The sequence below is a fragment of the Athene noctua genome, chromosome Z (assembly GCF_965140245.1).
Source record: "Athene noctua chromosome Z, bAthNoc1.hap1.1, whole genome shotgun sequence".
NCBI lineage: Eukaryota > Metazoa > Chordata > Aves > Strigiformes > Strigidae > Athene > Athene noctua.
Window position 1 is genome coordinate 70,213,862 of NC_134077.1, and position 18,570 is coordinate 70,232,431.

The window sequence follows — 18,570 nt, forward strand, 5'->3', positions numbered from 1 at the left end:
CTAGACAGGCTTGAGAGAGGTGCGTGTGCAAATCTCATGAAGTTCAACAAGGCCAAGTGCAAGGTCCTGAACATGGGTCAAGGCAATCCCAAGTAGATACAAATATAGGCTGGGCGATGAGCAGATTGAGAGCAGCGCTGCAGAGAAGGACTTGAGATTATTAGTAGATGGAAAACTATGAGCCAGAAATGTGTGCTTGCAGCCCAGAAAGCCAACCATACACTAGGCTGCATCAAGGGAAGTGTGACCAGCAGGTCGAAGGAGGTGATTCTCCCCCTCTACTCCGATCTCATAAATCCCCACCTGCAGTACTGTGTCCAGCTCTGGGGACCCCAGCATGAGGAGGACATGGACCTGCTCAAGCACACCCAAAGGAGGGCCATAAAGATGATCAGGAGGCTGGAGCGTTCAGCCTGGAGAAGATGCCAGGGAGACCTTACAGCAGACTTCCAGTACCTGAAGGGGGCCTACAAGAAAGATGGGGAGGGACTTTTTACAAGGGCATGTGGTAGGACAAGGGGCAATAGTTTTAAATGGGAAGAAGATAGATTTAGATTAGGTATTAGGAAGAAATTCTTTCCTGTGAGGGTGATGAGACACTGGCACAGGTTGCCCAGAGAAGCTGTGCCTGCCCCCTCCCTGGAAGTGTTCAAGGCCAGGTTGGACGGGGCTCTGAGCAACCTGGGCTAGTGGAAGGTGTCCCTGCCCATGGCAGGGGGGTGGAACTAGAGGACCTTTAATGTTCCTTCCAACCCAAACCATTCTGTGATTCTATGAACTGATGAAGAAACATCGTGGTTTTTTTCAAGGGTTATGGACAGAGGCAGTTTTGGACGAGAGTGGACTATCCTATTAGTTAAAGAATTTGTGTTCTCTGTCACATGTATTTACTAGTGACCACAGCTTTGAAGCTTGAAGTGGATATTGATATCAGGTGTGGGGGGGATTGCTGCACGTGACTTTTACCCTCTCATAGATGGACATATGCACTGTCAATTAAAATAGCCCTATGCAGAAGTCACACAGACTCAAAAACTCCTGATTTCTTCCCAGCTTGGGAAGTTGTCTGGGAGAGGGGAAAAAGATGGGATCTTTATATTTGTGTTGCCATGGTGTCATAATAGGAGTTGAAAGAAGAAAGTGTGTTGCACTCATAGAGTACTTTTCACCCAACATATTTATGGTTCATGGTAGTCCTGGTGTCATGACTACCCCCATTTCATTTGTGAAGCCTCCAACACACAGTGCCATGTTCAAGAATGCTTCCTGCAGCCAACCACTGGCCCTGGTTTTATGGCCACTGCAAGTTGGGGGGGACCTTGTCTCTCTTGCCCTCACACATCTTTTCTCCAAAAAACAAAGGAAGGAACTACAGCAGCAGGAGTGTCATGGCTGTTGGATGTCCTTTGACACTGCTGCATAAAACAGTCTGGCACCACTAGTCTGCCCCCCTACTTTTACTTTCACAACACAGGAGGTTCCCTCTGAACATAAGGAAACACTTTTACGGTGAGGATGACTGAGCCCTCTCAGTCTATGATTCTAAGCTTACAGCTGTCCTCTGGCAGACATCTGAGCAGATGCTTTTATTCCAAGCATTTCTGACAGAGACTTACACAGAAAATGTCACTTTCATGATGCCATTCCATTTTTCTGCCAACAGAGGATACTGGAATTGGAAGTGTGGGGCAGCAGCCCATTAATATTCCCCACCCTAAACTTTGAATTAGCTTGATGACAATGTAATCGTGCACCTAAACTGCCTTTTCCCACAGCACAGTCAAAGGCAAATAAGTAGAGCAATCTGGAAGGACAGCAGAGGTGCCAAAACTTTCCCCACAAACCTGTACCCATGGTGTCAGCTCTGGGGCCAGGTGGGATCTGTGTGTGGCTAGCATTTTGGAAGGCCTGAGAAACCCAGAGGTGGAAGGTTGGAAGGACCTCACAGGCACTCCAGTACCTCTGCCTCATGCTGAAGTTCACACCCCATGCCTCTGTGCCTCCACTGATAGTGGGTAAATACTCATGGAGAGCATATAGGCTCTTCATGAAAAGGTTTGTGAAGAACTGTCTTTTTGTGATAGCCACAGCATTTTATTTTCAAATGTTCTATCATTTTATCAAGATCCTGCAGTTTTTTGGGAGTGAAATTCGAAATCACTGAGGGTGAGAAATTTTCCCACATGCCATGCCACCCATGACTATCCAGCCTTGGGTGATCCAGCAGATCTCTGGGTGGTATTCTTAAAAGTTTTTGTGTAACCTTAAACAAGAGCTGAGACACATTCAGGATACATAGCAATAAGAGCATGCTGGCTTGAACATTCCAAGAATATTAAAAATTCTCAAAAGCTGTTATAATAAGCCTGAAGGAGAAAGTATCCCACCCTGCCTTCCCATAGATTGGGTGTAATTACTCATAAATTTCAAGAGAAGGTGCCTGAGGTACAGGAATGATGACAATGCTGCATACGAATATCAGCTTAACCTCGTGACCTGTGATGTAATCATGTCATAAGTCAACATTACCCAGTATAGCAAAATGATAGTCTGGATCCCTCTCCCAGGGGTGATAAACATCACTGCAGTGAATACATAGTGCATACAAGAATTTACATAACACCACCATGTGAACAGATGAACCAAAACAGTGACCAGTGACTATTTGAATAATATAAGAAATGCATATAAGAAAGCTGTTTAACATGCTCTGGTCAGATATTTTGCCAATATCTCAACCCTTCATGCTCCACATTGGGCCTCAGAAAGGACTGTCATGGTTTAGGCACAGCTGGCAACAAAGCACCACGTGGCTTCTCATTCAATCCTCTCCCAGCTCCATGGTGGGATGAAAATCAGAAGGAAAAGGTAAAACCTCATGGTTTGAGATAAGGATAGTTTAATCAAGCAATACAAGGAGAGAAGAAAATGATAACAACAACAATACTAATAAGAGAATATATAAAGCGAGTGTCGCACAATACAATTGCTCATCAGCTGGCACCCTGACTCAGCCCCTTCTTGAGCCTTGATCTCCCCCCACCACGCCCAGCCATCTATACAGTTATATAGAGAGCATAACCTCACCATGGTGTCAAATACTTTAGGTCACCTGTCCTGGCTGTGCCCCCCACCATCTTCCTGTGAAAATTAACTGTATCCTAGACAAACCCAGAACAAGGGTCCTGAAGGAGAAGCCCCTTCCAGGGGTGTCCATGAGGACGGTAGTCGAAAGCTCAGTGCAGCTCAGCTCCTTTCTGAGGGCAACTGCTGTTTTCTAGGAAGCCAAGCCCTGGGTGACCCCTCAGGTGTCAGGCACCAGAGTGGTGCCCTGGCCTTCAGCAATACCACTGGCCTGAGGGGAGAGCCTTGTAAGAGGCAAAAGGAGCAGCACTGAGGGTTTATGCTACTCTACCTGCACAAAAGTATCCAGAAGGGGTGGAGCGCACATGAATCCAAACACCCTGCAGACCCTTGCAGAGCTGCTGGATGATCTCTTCAGGTCGGTGGCAGCCCCTGAAGGGAGAAGAGAGCAGCTGACTGCAAGAGGTCCTGGGCTCCGAGGACCTGGTGGCTGCAGGTGACTTGTAAGGCTGCCTTCGTGCTCCACACACAGCACTGCACCCTCGGAGGTGCCCCGGGAAAAGGAGGGGATCCCTGCACCCACTGAAAGTCTCTCTACCCCAGCCACACAAAGAGAAGGTGTGCGGCTGCTGGGAAACACCAAGCCCTCACGGGAAGGGCTACAGACCCAAGCTGAGCTCCTGCTGCATGGACAACAGAAGACAACCCAGCCACTCGCTTTTGTTCCCTAGAGAAGCTCCATGGACTGGGAGAGGGCAGAAATGCTGCCAGGGTCTTGGTCAGGGCTCCAGTGGGGGTCCCAAAAGCAGGTTTGGAGTGAGCCCCAGGCTGCTGCTCTGCCACAGCTGTGCTCTTGAGCCCTGTGGTCTCATTCCACCTCCCTATGCTCTGGAGAGCAGAGTCTGCAGCACAGCCTGCTTTTGGGAATGCCAAGCATGAGCCTAGAGTGATGAGACATGCCCACTTGGACCCGAGGTCTCTCCATACCTGTGCTTTTCAGAGCCCAGACAGGCATCTGTGTGGTTGCAGACATTGACTCTCATTTGCTGAGCTTCCTGGGAAAGACAGAAAGGGACAGGGGAAACAACCACATCAGTCCTGGCCAGGAGAAGGGGCTTTACAGCAGACCAGCTCAACCAGCAGCCCCTGGCAAGGGATGGGTGTGTGGGCTGAGCCAGAACAGCCCACCAACAGGCCCAGGAAGGGCCTTGTGTGGGGCCCTGCTCATCCCAGCCTTGCCTTCTTTCCCAAAGGGCAGGATCACCTTCTTCATAGCCTATAACTCTGCAGCCAGGTGCACCACCTCATCCCTCAGCTGTTGCATCACTGAGGCTTGTTCCCACCACACAGTGAGCATATACCTGCAGACGCTGGGAAAGCAGATCTTGTCAGAGAGCTTCCCAGCCCCTCCCACAGTCTCCAAGCTCAAGAGGAGCAGTGGCAGATATGCCTGAGTCCCCTTTTCTTTCCCCAGTTTGCAAATGTTTCCCATCCCTTCCAGGTTTAGCAAAAGGCCCAGGCAGGAGGGAAAGGCACGAGCCTTGGGCACTGTGCAAGTGAGGGCAAATAACATGGGCTCATCTGCTGCCACTCCACCAAATGTGCTGCAGGTCAGGAGAGAGGAGAGGGCTCTTACTGCAGGGACTTCAGCTCAGCTGCAGACTGTTTCAGCAGCACCTGAAATGGAAATGCTCTCTGTTTGAGTCCCAGAGCTGCCAGGCATTTTGAGAGTCAGTGGCTCTAGGAAGGCACGGCAGAAGCTGCTGCTGATTCTCTAAGTCACTGCCAGGAAATGAAGGACTGGGCATTTACCAACCCACCACCAGTGTGCTCCTCTGTGGGACTTCCTTTTCCACAACAGCGGTCACTGACAGGTGCCTCATCCTTTGTCCCCAGAATCCACATTATCCACCCCTTATTCTACACCATCTACATCATGTCCAGATCCTACACTTTCCAATTATTTACAACTACATTTTTTGTGTCCTTGATATGTATATATACATGCACATATATATATATGCACACAGATATCATTGTCTTTGTCTATGGGCCCTCCCTCTAACGTGTCCACTGAGTTTATTTAATCCATGACTTTGGGGCTCTACCTGTTGTAACAGTCTTTCAGGGCAGGAGAGATGGTCTGTGATGTTGGATTTGTGCATGCTGCAGCCAGAGCTGGTGTATTTGTTGCAGCCTGTACTCCCATTCTGCTGGCTGGAGATGTTGGTCTTGAGGAAGGTGCTGGGCACCAGTTGCTGAAGACAGTTCAAGTTCCTTCACTGCAGCACTTGGCTTGGTTTCATCAAAATCCATCCTTCACTGATTTGGGGAATTATTACTGTAATACCACTGCTACAGCACACAGTAACTGTGGTGGTGATGATGTACAGTGGCAGGGCTATTTTGCAATTAACATCATACAATTTAATTTTCTGACTATTCTCACCCAAAATCAGATCCCTTTGAGGTACACGCTGAAATTCCATGTCCTCCCACAGCACCTACCAAGTGCACCCAGTTCCCCGAGCCAAAACAATTCTGTGAATGGTTTTGTCTTTGCCTGAAACAGGACTGACCCAGGCTGTCTTCTCTGAAGTATGCTTTGTGGGCACTATGGGGACTTTATCCCCTTCTACAGGACATGGAAGTTTTGATTGAGCAGGGCCAGCTCAATGAGTAGATCCTCTTCTGTTAACTAACCAGGTAGCTTTTGCTAAATGTGTATCCCAACATCTGTAAGTCTCATCCCACCCTTGCTTGCAGTGTAGTTTTTAGCAGTCCACTGTATCATTCAGTTTTCCCAGAGGCTGTTGTATGATAGGGGATATGATATACCCACTCCATGTCAAACTCTTTGGCCCAGGCATCTATGAGGTTGTTTTGGAAATGAGTCCTGTTGTCCAACTCAATTCTTTTTGGGGTGCCATATCACTGTAAAACTTGTCTTTCAAGGCCCAGGATAGTGTTCTGGGTGGTGGCATGGGACACAGGATATGTATCCAGCCATCTGGTGGTTGCTTCCACCACTGTAAGAACATGGCACTTGCCTTGGCAAGTCATATAGTCAGTCTGCCAGGCTTCCCTGTATTTATGTTTCAGTCATCGTCCTCCATATCAAAGAGGCTTTAGCTGCTTGGCTTGCTTGATTGCAGCACATCTTTTTCCTTCGTGGATAACCTGTGCAATGGTGTCCATGGTCAAGACCACTGTTCAATCCCAAGCCCATCTCTATGTTGCATCCCTTCCTTGATCGCCTGAGGTCTCATGGGCCCACTGAGCTATAAATAAATAACCCTTATATAACCAGCCCAAATGTACCCAATGCACTTCAGTCTTAGCACCCTGATCCACCTCTTTGTGGGTTTTATGTTCTTCAGTGGCCTTACTCTTAGGTATGTGGACATCTACATGATGTACCTTTACAACCAGCTTCTCTAATCAGGCAGCAATATCTTGCCACAATGCAGCAGCCCAGAAGGGTTTGCTTCTGCACTGCCAGTTGCCCTGCTTCTATTGCTGCAACCACCCTCACAGAGCATTTGCCACCATCCATGAGTCAGTATAGAGAGAGAACACTGGTCATTTCTCTTGTTCATCAATATCTAAAGCTAGCTGGTTGGCTTTCACTTCTGCAGACTGGCTTGATGCACCTTCTCCTTCAGCAGTTTCTGTGACTTGTTGTATAGGACTCCACACAGCAGCTTCCCATCTCCAATGTTTTCCCACAATGTGTCAGGACCCCTCAGTGAACAGGGAATATTGCTTCTCATTTTCTGACAGTTCATTATACAGTGGGGCTTCTTCAGCACATGTCACCTCCTCCTCTGATGATATTACAAAATCTCTGCCTTCTTGCCAATCTGTGATTATTTCCAGAATTCCTGGGTGACTGGGGTTTCCTATGAGCCCACTGTGTGATCAGTGTGACCTACTTACTCCATGTGGCACCAGTTGCACGGTGTGTAGAGGGGATCCTTCCTTTGAACATCCAGCCCAGCACTGGCAGTCGGGGTGCCAAGAGGAGCTGTGCTTCTGTATTAGCTAGTTCTTAAGCAGCTCAAACTCCTTCATATGCTGCCAATATCTCTTTTTCAGTTGGAGAATATCAGGCTTCGGATCCTCTGTATCCCTGTCTCTAAAACCCCAGGGGTCTGCCTTGGGTCTGCCCTGGTGCTCTCTGACAGAGACTCCAGATAGGGCCATCTCCCTGGCTGTGGTGTAGAGCACATCATTAACATCTTGTCCTGCCCAGACCAGCCCAGGGGCTACTGCTTGAACAATTTGTTCAAAGGCTTGTTGTTGCTCAGGGGCCCATTTGAAAATGTTTTTCTTCTGAGCCACTTGATAGAGAGGGCTTACAATCAGACTGTAATTCTGGATTTTATAGCAGTTTGAGCCCAGAGGGAAACTGAGCACCATGCAGCTGTTCATTCAACCCTCTGACCTCAGGAATGGGAAGGAGAAATTAAAGCAAAAGGCTCAGGAATTGAGATGAGACACGGAGGCGTGCTCAACCATTTCTGTTACGGTAAAAGACAGACTTGTTAGGGGAAGAAAAAGAAAATCACTTTAATTGAAACACTAACAACACCACCACTTAACAGACAGAATAGGACAGTGAGAAGTATTATCACATCTTAAAAAAATAATATCTTCTCTCCCCCCTACCTTCTTGCAGGGCTCAGTTTTTCTCGCAATATCTCTACCTCCTCCTCCCAATGACACAGGGGGAAGTAAATGATGGGGTTACAGTCAGCCTGCTGCCTCTTCCTACTTGGGAGCAGGGGGGAACTTCAAGCATTCACAGAATCCAGCATGGTGTCCCTCTCATGGGAAATAATTCTCCATGGACTTTCTCCAAAGTGAGTCCTTCCCACAGGATGCATTCTTCCTGAGATGCTCCAGCATGGGTCCTTCCCTGCATGTTGCAGTCCTTCCAGCACTGAACTACAAATCTGGGGGATTCTTCTTCCCATTCAGTCCAGGCCTTCTTCAGGCACAGCCACCTGCTCTGGTGTGGGGTCCTCCACAGGTGGATCTCTGCTTCACTGTGGACCTCCATGGGGTGGCGGGGTGCAGCCACCCTGCCCTCTCACCATGGGATACAGGAGGGCTCTCTGCACTGGTGCACCTTCCCCACTTTGTCCTCCTTCCTTCCACTGACATCCGTGTTTCCATAGGTGTCCTTCTCATAACTCATCCTCACAAGTCCCAACCTCCCTCTCAGATTCCCCTTCTTAAACATGTTACTGTAGAAGTGCAACCACAATTGCTAATTGACTCAGCCTTGGCCAGAATCAGGTCTGACTTGGAGCCGGGGGAGCTTTGAGATGCTTCTCACAGGGGGCCACTGCTGTAGACCCCTCCTCTGCTACCAAAAACCCTGCCACACAAACCTAGCATGTGGGATTGCACCAAACCCCTCTTGCTGGCCTCTTGGAAGGCTGTAGTCCTCAGGTTTGTTCTAACATATTTGTGTCCCTCCACCGTTTTGTGTCTCTCTGTTCTCTTGATGTCACCCCACCCCAGATGTGTAAGGCTAAAGACATGATGGTTAAAGTATGGAAGAAGCAAAGAGTTTGGAGTAGATGTATAACAGCAATATTTGCTTTCCTGGTATTCTAACTTTGATTTGCCTACTGAAGGTGCTGGTGGAATAAGAACCTTCTCCTTCAAATCATTTGATGGATCAATGATGAGAACAGGGTCCTGTTTATATCCATCTGAGATCCATTTACCCTATTTTCCCTACTTCTCTATGAAAGAAAAGATAAATGGACATGTCTGCCACTAAAAATGACCGTGATGATGACTCTTCATACCCAACAACTCTGTATCTGAAAAAAACGCGTACAGTTTTGATCTAAGAGCTGTTATTTAAACTTAATGCATTTATTTCATGGAATTTGAGGGCAATATAAGAGGAAGAAGGGAACTGTAAGAGATTGACTACTACTCCACAACCTTATATCTTCATTTTGTCTTCCTCATTTTAATAACACAATACAGATGTAAAACACTGGCAGATTAGACAGATAATGTTTTAAACTCTGCTGACATAAACTACTCAAAATGTAAGATGTCAAGCAGTATCTTCAAATATAGCATAGATCACTTTTTTTTAAAAAAGCTACAAAAACCCCGAATTCTTTCCTACTATGAAATAACTGAAAATCTTCCTAACTGATCTTAGAATCTTGCACATAACCAATGCTAAGAAATGAATTCACTGACAAAGCGCACAATGTTTAGAAGAATATTGATTACTCAAAGAACTGTTTCATCAATATTTCATCTTGAAGCCATATTTTAAAAGTGATGAAAGGTTAAAAGAAGAAAGTGGTTTAGATGTAAGTAACAACTGTAAACTAAATCCTTGTTTAAACCAAGCAAAAAAAAAATGTGTGAAAAGCAGAAAAATTGGGTGTTACAAATGATGTCACTGGCTCACATGGATCTTATGAAACAGTGAAGGAGTTTGGAGGGTTGCTTAGAATATATTGCATAATGTTTCACCACTCTTCAACCTGATTGCTGTAAGCAAATCTGTGTGATTCCTAAACTGTGTTTCTCTCAGAAAAGACTTTAAATAAACCCCACAAAAGCCCCAAGCCTGAACATGATGGACATAACAGACTAACTCAAGGTAGAAAGAAACGACTTCAACTCAAGATTGAATAACTTCTTCAACTCAGGTTTGAAGAATCCAATAGGAAAGAAGCTGGTGCTGCATATTCTCTTACATCAGAGAAGGAAGATATGGACTTCATAGCAATCATGCTATGTCATTTTGTCCATGAATTTAGCAGCATATAATAATGTGATATGTCAGTCCAGTAACAACATTACATCTTTTGTCTTGACATAACACCAGCAGGCTAGCAGTAGTGTTGTTGATACAATGACCATGCACATCCCAAACCCCTTTGACTTTCAACTTGTAAATTAATGGTGCTCAGCAAATGAGCTCACAAAAACCTCTTTGTTGGCATTCTCCCATCAAAGTAATAGTGCTGAGAAAGTATCCTCACAGTTTTGCTAGTTGAGATCTGACCTGTCATCTAAAAATGCTGAGTCAATGAATTTACAAGGCCCCATGATGTGGCCTTGTTTTAGCTACCTGCAGTGCTGAGAAGTGAACTGCTATGGGTATCTAGATGTAGAAAAACAGAACAGGTTTGATAAGACCATGCACTCTTCCATGACACAGATGAGGTAAGTTAGATAAATTCATCAATTTTAAATCCTGTAAATCAGCAGTGGTGACTGGTGAGCTCTTAGAACTATTAAAACCTATATTCAATGATTCTTGGCACTGACTTGGAAAATGTGAATGTCTTCTTTCTCTGCAAGAAGGAGTGAAATTTCTCATTCTGTCCTTTATACAAGATCAACTTTTGAGTAGTTGGATTTCACAGTCCTCTGCCATATTTCTTCTTCTTTCTGGAAGATCAGAGATATCACTGCAGAACCTACTCTTTCAACAAGTAGTGGCTGGAGGCTTTCTTTCATTCAAAGATTATAAGAAATAGCACGTATCTGCCAGTCCTTATTACTTCTTTGAAATTTGTTGTACAGTGTGTAGATGGGATTTTCTTTCTTCACAAGTATATGTTAATGTTGCTTCCAGCTATTGAATTTCTTTTTATCTTGGCCTCATAGTTCAGTTATTTCCTTCCAGTATTCTTTCCTCTGGGCTTTGTCTCACTGCAGATGATAATGCGTTAACATTTTATCTTCTGAGATCAGAAGCTAGGGGAAAGACTGGGCACAGAATAAGACTCATGTACCTCCTTTTTGATGAGTATATGCTATTGAGAAGATGTTTACCTTATCAAATGTCCATTAGGCAGCTCCACCATATGAATAAGAATGTTGGAACAAGTCTCTGAATTTGCACATTTAGCTTCATCTAAACAAGCAACGGAGAACTTTGAATAGTGCTAATTTAAACCATTAGTGTTATAAACTGACTTCTTAAATTTGGCTGAGTCAGAGTTCCCAATTTCTTTATTTAGCAAGCGGCAACAAGCAAAACAGCGCTGGGTGGCTGGGGAGTCTCGTACTCCAACAACGGACCGCACCCTCCAGGGCACTCTGTTTCAATCTTATACTACAAAGTATTACATAGTCATTATATACATATACATATTCATTACTTGAACCCGCCTACTCCCGCTTCGTATGGTAATTAGCTTATCAGTCCTTTACGCTTGCGCAGAAGTTGTTAAAACTACGGTCAGGGGTCTTCAAATCGTGGGGGGTGGTCTTCTGGGAGGAAGGCCGTAGGTCCTCCTCACAGTGTACGTTTCACCTTTGGCTTGGAATGTGATGATCCTCTGAGTTTGCAGAGTTCTTATCAGTCTAGGCCCAGTAATCTCTTTGCATAATGAGATTCATGGTCGTGAACATCCTCCTGTTTTATTCAATTATGTGCCTGCAATTCTCCACATCTTCTGACGTACAGATGCTTCCTCTCTTGTTGTTCCCCCCCCCCTTCCTGTCACTTTTTTTTTTTTTTACACTATCATGTTAGTTCAATTAAGCATTTGCTGTTAGTATTACACAATATGCAATAGTTCATATTACAGTTCGCTGAATTTGATGAACAGACGGTTTACCACCTATCACAATTAGTAAATCCTGTTGGCAGAATAAATTCAGAAGTCAGTCTAATACAAATAAAAAGGAAAACACCTCTCTTGGGTCAATGCTATATATCTATCTAACAGTTTTATCAGCAGAAAAGGGAGAATATTTCTTCCCATGCATATTCATCCAAGCAGTATACAGTTTGTTTTAAGAGGATGAGTCTGTAAAAAGAATCCCCCTTAGGTAAGAAGAAAAGACAGGGAGAGAGATTCCTGACTGCTTAAGCCAATGCCAAGAACTGCCTTAGGTAATATATTGTGGATATTGGATCTGAGAGTCCTTCAAGATTTGCATTGTTCTTTGTGTCTGCCACTGATGACAGCGAAAGCTCTCTTTATGCTGTTGCTTTACATTCTCCAAAATGAGATCATTACTACTTCATAATGAAACTGGAAGCACTGGTGAGTGGCTTCTACTTTGTGGTATCACATGTACAACAAGAAGATGAAGCAGATAGAAATGTAAAGCTAAGACAGTTTGACTGCAACAGAAGACACACTGCTCCGTTGTATATTCACTTTACACTACCTAGATATTTCGTCTTTACTGCCGAGTTAAACAGTACAGAGATGAATACTTACACTTGGAAGTTACAAGTGGGCTTTCATGTTGCTCATACTTTCAATCCATTATTCATCCAAATGCAATTAGTTCCCATATAGCTAATATTCATAGTATATTATAACCCTTTGTGATAAATGCAGTCAGTAAAACTGATGTTGAGTAGGTCTTTAGTAGATGACAAGGGAGGAGACAGATCTAATGTCAGATCCTATAGAAAGAATGATGTTGTGATAATTAGGACATAAAGGAAGGAAGGGTGAGAGGATTAGTCTTCCATCAAGCTGCTATAGGGAAGGAGCAAACAGCCTGACTGCACTCTGTGCAATTTATCTGTAACTGAGAAAAGAGATTTTAAAGAAGATTCCAAATCAGGTCATCAAAAAGACAGAAAAGACAAATGTCAAAGAAAAGAAGAAAAGAGGCACCTCTGCAACTCTTCCTGTTCATGACACTTGTATGCCCTGCCTTGCTGGTTTGCAAAGATTGAGACTGCCCGTTTCACAGGCAGTATTTGGGTTTTGATGCCTTGCTATAAAGATGCAGGACTTGAGACCTAGTGGGCCATGCTGAGCACCTCAGCACTACAACAGAATTTCCACTGCCTTGCAACACTGTGCTTCCCAAATAAATTTGAGCAATATTGAATACAGTGTTTACCAGCAAACTTCTCAGGAGAACAGCATGTAGTTTGTTTTGGATGGACACTGTGAACGATCAACCGTTACCTTAATGGGATGTCCCAAAATGCATCACTGAAAAACGTTTCACACATCATCCCTAAAAAGTGCTCTTGGAATACACTTTGCCCTTTCAAAATGAATTCTAGAAAAAAAAAATATTTTGCTTCACAGTATTTCAGGGCAAATTTTCAAAGACTCACAATACAGTTAAGAGAACATTTCTACTGGAAGTTGGAGGCAGATGGGAATACGTTTCCTCTCTTAACTTACAAAAAGCTCTCGTGCGCCTGAATCTGTTGAACTTCCATTTCTAGTTTTATTCTTCTAGTATTATTCACAGCAACAGTAGCGTTGACACAATGCGCTGTGAGCAGGAGACATAAATAAAAACCATCATATTTATAATCATTTTTGACTAATAGAAATTATAGGTGAGATTTTAGAAAAATTATACATTGGTGTACCACCAATGACTTGTATGTATTATAAAAATTTCAGATTTAACAGGCCCAAATTTTACAACAGTGATGATTTTGACAGTATATATTTTTTGTAAATCAGCTTTGCAAATACAGTTCCTGGTTTTTTATACGTTCTTATATTTGACACTGGTGACATCTTGTGGTAAGTTACTCACAATAAGTAACACCTGCTGGTTTCGCCTTCCTTGTCCTGCAGAGACATATATATTCCTGTGTGATGGAGTTCTGCGATTGATAAAAGTCTAGTGTGTAACTTTACACTGGTCAGATAATATATATTTTAACAAAATTAAACTGGAGTAAATTGGCTTAGGTCACTGGCAAGACAAAGACCCAGCTGAGTGTCTCAGCATGCTTTTTTTGCTACATATATCAAGTTTCAGCTCTTTCTATTGTCTGTGAATCCTCATGGACAATTTCTGACGTCTGTATTGGCAAGCACCCTACAGTCTTCGAAATGTTTTGGGTTTTTTTTGGTTTTTTGTTTTTTTTTTTTTAATTCCAGAATAAACAACAAGGAAATGCCTGTATTTAGTGGAAAATAATCAAACTGGAACCTCAGATTTGTCTCTTCCATAGTGGGGTTTATTCAGCCTCCAGGCTGGATTGTCTAGATACAGTATAAAAGGTGTGTAAGGGAAAAGTACTAGTAATGTGAAAACTGCTAAGATGTTATACTTGTTATGTTCCTAGACAGAAAACTTGTCATCTTTCTAGTATAAACATACTAACATACTAACATAGGCCATGTGATTACTGGTAGTCTTGTGAGATCTCTATGTTTTTGTTGGCAGATAACTAAATGATTATCTTCTTTTGGTTATCAGCTGAACACTGATGACATCAGCATCACCTTCATTCAGCAAGTCAATAGGAACTGCTTTTGGTTGGAAGGTAGCTGAGACACTCAGCATTCTGGCAGTTTGTGGCATTTCAGATGCTTGTAGGCACCTGAAGTTGCTACCACTGTTCTGCTAGAATTCCCGTTTTTCAGATTCCCAGGAAATGCTACCAAAATAACTTCAAGGAACAGAATAGCTAATGCAGGGGATGATTAAGTGAGTTTTGCATTTTTACGTCTTCAGTTGAGGCAAAACTTTTCATCCTCCTGGCTGCCAGTTAATTATTAAGTAGACAGCAGTTACTGGGAAAAAATATATTTTATCTGCTTATTATGCTGCTAAATTTCCTTTGGCTTGTTGTAGGTCTGTGTAAGTTAAGCATCAGGAGAAATTTCATACTCTAGCCACACTGGGAGGAAAAAACCCCAGCTATAGTTGTAAGTACTGTGTACCAGATTAATACCTGGAGAGCTAAACATTTCTTGCTGAAGAGGACTGGTTAATAAAATTATGAGATGGATGGATGGAGAAGTATTTATGTAACTGCCAGACCAAGGGAACTGAAAATGTGAGTCCTAAGCCTCCTCTCTTGTGTGACATCTAGCTACAAGAAAATGACTTGGATATTTTTATCCTTCCTAAAGTTACAGTGCGAGTCCCATGTTAAACCAGAACTATCAGCATTAGTACAGTACAAAGAAATGAGCTTATGGAGCCTGTAAAAATCAGACAGGGTTTTTTTTTTGTTTTGTTTTTGGTTTTGTGGGGGGGGGGTTTGTTTGCTTGTTTTTTGTTTTTGTTTTTGTTTTCCCTTTTAAACTAAAATACATTATCCTAATCACTAACAAGGAAGGAGTGTCACTATAAGGTGAGTGACTAGGCCAGATTGTCACATGAAATAGCTTTGTGGCTGCTTAGCATGGTTGCAGTGGCATAAATAGCTTTATCTGGACCTTGCAGGAAATATGGTTGGGTTTTTTTGTTGTTGTTCTAGCCAATTTTCCCTGGCAGTCTATATGTTTTGTTTAAAGAGAGAGGTATGTGGTAGGGTGAAGAATGGAAGTGGACACTAAGGTACAGCTCCCAGGAATGCTGGCCCAAGGAAACCTGACTCTGTGAGTTGCTTAATACAAAGGCAAACAATGTGGTTTTGAGAAGTGTTTTTTAAGAGTCCCACAGGTGTATTATGCTTAGCAATACCTGAACTGTACTGCCTGCAACATCAGCGTAGTCTTGGATTTCAGTTACGTGCTGAAATTTTAATGAGGAGCACTCTGGGGATTCCCTTACCAAGTCACAGCCCAAGCACCCAGGGCAGAACCAATGCAAGTGATCAGTGTTGGTGGGAATAGCAGTCTGTGCTGGTACCAGTAGCATCATAACATTAAAGAAAGCATGAGTGCATCTAAGGCTGAAATACTCTCACCTTGCTAGTAAGAGAACATATAATATACAGAAACAATGTCACGAGCAAGCACCTCACCTTACAGTGGGAGCACCAGAAAGATTAAGATACACATTTGCACAAAGACTGTTGCACGACCAGAAGGGAAAAAATATTAGAAAAGTCAGGGATTCCATCTTAGAGTTTGTGTGCAGAATACTAAATATCTGAATTGCCCATGTTTTCAACAATCTGATCTAGGTCTGATAGCAGAAGTAAATTACAAAATAAGCCTTCAGATATGCTTATCTGAAATACTAGCCCTGTTGAAAACAATGGCAATATCATCTGATAAACATTGTTCAGTGGTCTAATACTTCTCCCTCATACAGCATTTTAAATTGGTTAAAAAGCTTTACCCTGGTTACTACTGGTACTTCACCACTCTAGAGACATTTTCAGCAGGAGTGTTAGGCAATTTATCACCATGTGAGGCCTAAGTTTGAAAAAGAAACGGAAGTTATTTGTCATTTCTGTTATCAAGATATATAACTGATTGGCCCTATGAATCACACAGAATCACAGAATGAATGAGGTTGGATGGCCCCTCTGGAGGTCATCTGGTTGAAGTCCCTGCTCATGCAGGGCCATCTACAGCTAGTTGCCCCAGAACCATATCTGGATGGCTTTTGCATATCATCAATGTGGGAGACTCCACAACCTCTCTGGGAAACATGTGCCAGGCCTTGGTCATCCTCATGGTAAGAAAATGTTTCCTGATGTTCAGAGTGCACCTCCTCTGCTTCTGTCTGCACCCATTGCCTCTGGTCCTGTCCCTGAGGACCTCTGAGAAGAGCCTGGCTTTTTGTTGCACCTTTCCTTCGGGTGTTTATATACACTGATGAGGTCCTCCTCCCTAGGCTGAGCCATTGCAGCTCTCTCAGACTTTCCTCATAGGAGAGGTGCTCCAGTCCCTTCAACATTTTACTGACCCTCAGATGGACTCTCTCCAGTATGGCCATGACTCTCTTGTACTGGGGAGCCCAGAACTGGACACAGCACTCCAGGTGTGGCCTCACCAGAGCTGAGGAGAGGGCAAGGATCACCTCCTTTGACCTGCAGGCAGCATTCCTTCTGTTGCAGTGCAGGATACCATTCTCTGCCCCTGCTGCAAGGGCACATTGCTGGCTTGTGTTCAACTTGGTGTGGAACACAAACACCAGCACGTACTGGTGCATGAGGGTTGTTCCCTTGGGTGCAGGACTATGTCCCTCCCTCCTTGATGAACTTCATGAGGTTTCTATCAGTCCATTACTCCTGCCTGTTGAGGCCCCTCTGGAGGGCAGCACAACCTCTGCTGCATCAGTTCTGTGTTATCAGCAAACCTGCTGAGGGCACAGCACACTCTGCCCCATCATTCACATCATTAATGAAGATGCTAAACAGGACTGGACCCACTACTGACTCCTTGGGTACACCACTAGTTACTGGCCTCCAACTAGATTTTTGTCCACTAATAACCACCCTCTGATACCAGCTATTCAGTCAGTTTTCAGTCCACCCATCCACACTATAAATCAACTGCTTCTCTATGAGGATCTTATGGTGGACAGTGTTAAATGCCTTTTCTAAAGTCAAAGTAGACAATATCCACTACTGCCCCCTCACTTCCCAGGTCAGCCATTACACTGTAGAAGTTTATCAAGCTTGTCGAGCATGAATTCCCTTTTGTGAAGCCATACTCCTGATGACATTCTTGTCATTCATGTGCTTGGAAAAGATTTCCACGATTAGCTGCTCCTTCACTTTTCCAGGGATCAAGGTTAGGCTGATTTAATTCCCTGGGTCCTTCTTTTTGCCCTTCTTGAAGACAGGAGTAACATTTGCTTTTCTCCAGCCCCAGTCCCTATGATCTATCTCCCAGCTACCTCAGCACTCATGGGTGCATCCCATCAGGGCTCATGTTTTTATGTATGTCCATGTTGCTCCACATTTTTTCCCTGGTGTCTGGGTTTCCTAAAGGATGGTCTTGCTAGAAAAGGCTGAAGAAAAGAAAGCATTCAGTACCTCAGCCTTTTCCATGCCCTATGTAACCAGGCCCCCTATCTCATTCAGCAGTGAGCGCACATTTTCCCTAGTCTTCCTTTTGTCACACATATACTTACAGAAGCTCTTATTGTTATCTTTCACATCCCCAACCAGATCAAATTTCACTGGGTTTTAACTTTCCTAACTTCTTCCCTGCATGCTCAGAGAATATCTCTATATTCTTCCTAGCCTATCTGTCCTTGCTTCCACAATATGTATGCTTCCTTTTTGTGTTTGAGTTTGGTCAGCAGCTCCTTCTTCATCCATGGAGGCCTCCTGGTATTTTTGCCTGACTTCCTATTCATTGGGATGGACTCCCCTGGGCTTGGAGGAGGTGATACTCAAGTATTAACCAGCTTTCTTGCATACCTCCTCCCTCTGGGACCTTATCCCATGGGACCCTTACAAAAAGATATTTGAAGAGGCCAAAGTCTGCTCTCCTGAAATCTAGGGTTGTGAGCTTGTTTTTCACTCTTGTCCCTCCCCTCAGGACCCTGAACTCCATCACCTCATGGTCACTGCAGCCAAAGGGCCTGTGATCTTCACATTCTCAACAACCTGTCTGTAGGTATGAGGTTCAGCAGAGCACCTCTACTTGTTGGCTTCTCTGTCACTTGGAGGAGGAATTTATCAACAATGCACTCCAGGAACCTCCAGGTTTGCTTATGTGCTGCTGTGTTGTCCCTCCAGCAGATATCAGGGTAGTGGAAGTCTCCCTTAAGAGCCAGGGCCCACAGATGTGAGGCTGCTCCTATCTGTAGAGGGCTTCACCACTTGTTCTTACTAGTCAT